Below are 1674 nucleotides of genomic sequence, written 5' to 3'. Positions count from 1 at the left end.
AATTAGATCTAGTAGCATGAAGTAGTAGTGACAGGTTAAACAAATGCTTATCATAAAATTACTATTTTTTTTCTCAGGTGATTCTCTTTCATTGTATCCAATTACACTAACAGTTCAAATACACTCCACCCATTCATTGAATTCTATCATTTCTTGCTCAGATACTTAGTGAGTCCATTTTGTGCTCCAGGCCCTTTGACAGAGCCTAGAGACAAACTGTAAAACAATGTTTTAGAGAAGCAGGAAGATGCATGAAGGCCACAGAAACGGGAGCCCACCTAGGGGCAGTGGGGGAGAAAACAGGATATTTGTACCATGGGGAAGCCCTGAGGGGGCATACTTAAATTGTTTGTTAAACTGCACCGATTATACCTCCTAAAGTTGACAATTATCTTGAAAATAATCCATTTGAGTTAAACTGATAAAAATGATAGTCAAGCAACAACAACAAACACCCAAGCCCCGGTATTAGTTTATATTGATGTGGGTGGTAGTTCAAAAAAGTCTAGTACAGTGAGACAACCTCAGTTTCATTTACTTAGTTTGCACAATGCCAAGACCACTTGTGGTGCACATCCAGAAAGTGACCTCTGATTTCACTCATGCCAGTGGCTCTTATCTACTAATAAAGTCATTTTTGCAAATCCTTGTTGGATCCCAGTTAAATCACACAATGGCAGTCTACAAGATTGAAACGAGAATCAAGCAAGTCTTGGGGAGCGGGGAGTCGTTCACAAGGTCAGATACTGCCCTTCTAGAAAGACATCAGGTGTGCTCACTTCCCCTCACCTTACTATATATATATGTGTGTGTGTGTGTGTGTGTGTGTGTGTGTGTGTGTGTGTGTAATAAACTTCATGGTGACCAATACTAAAATAGCTCATGCTCATGTTTAATCTCTAGCAACAGAAAGATATACCTTATAAGTGGTTGTTACATTTACAGTGAACAGACAGGCTTCAGAGGAAGTATGTGAATCTTAGTAGTGAAATTGAAGAATTGATACTGACTTTCAGATGCTTGATTGAAGTATAGTGGAACCCGCCCATCTGTCCTGCCATTGGCTGAAGCCCTATGGTGGGCGGGGCTGCACTTGGCCACAGAGAGAGTCTGACCCCAACCCCCGCCACAAATTCCCTTGTGCAAGTGTGGGACCCTAGGTGGCTATCACTCGTGCTTCCCCCTTTCTTACTATTTTTTTTTCCAGCAAGCCCCATACTCCAGCTGTGTATACTTAAGTATAATTATAATACATCGTGTTAACATTATTTCCATTATATAACATCGTGAGTGACAGAATAACTACTTCTTAATCTTTTCGAAAAGCTACGTGGAGCTGCCTTTATGACATGTCCATTAGAGAAACTACTTCATGCCTAAAACCCATCAAGATACTAAAAAGCTCTGAAAAGGACCCTCGCTGCAAGTGCAAATTCTTACTCCTAGCACTGACATTTGCTCCAATTTTGCTTAAAAATTAACCAACAGCGTAAGTGGAATTATATCTAATCACAAATGTAAATTTCAGCTAACATTTCTATTGGAAACCAAACAAACAAACAAAAACACTAACTCATTTCTTGATTCTACAGAAGCTGCCTCTCCCTCCAGGAACTTGTTGGGTCTGCAGGAGTCTATGGGCTTGTCAAACACATGCTGGCCATGGGATCTTCT

Source organism: Condylura cristata, unplaced genomic scaffold, assembly GCF_000260355.1.
Source record: "Condylura cristata isolate star-nosed mole 26May11 unplaced genomic scaffold, ConCri1.0 scaffold00064, whole genome shotgun sequence".
In the NCBI taxonomy this organism is placed as follows: Eukaryota; Metazoa; Chordata; class Mammalia; order Eulipotyphla; family Talpidae; genus Condylura; species Condylura cristata.
The sequence above is the reverse complement of the archived record's forward strand: the minus strand, read 5'-3'. Positions refer to the sequence as shown.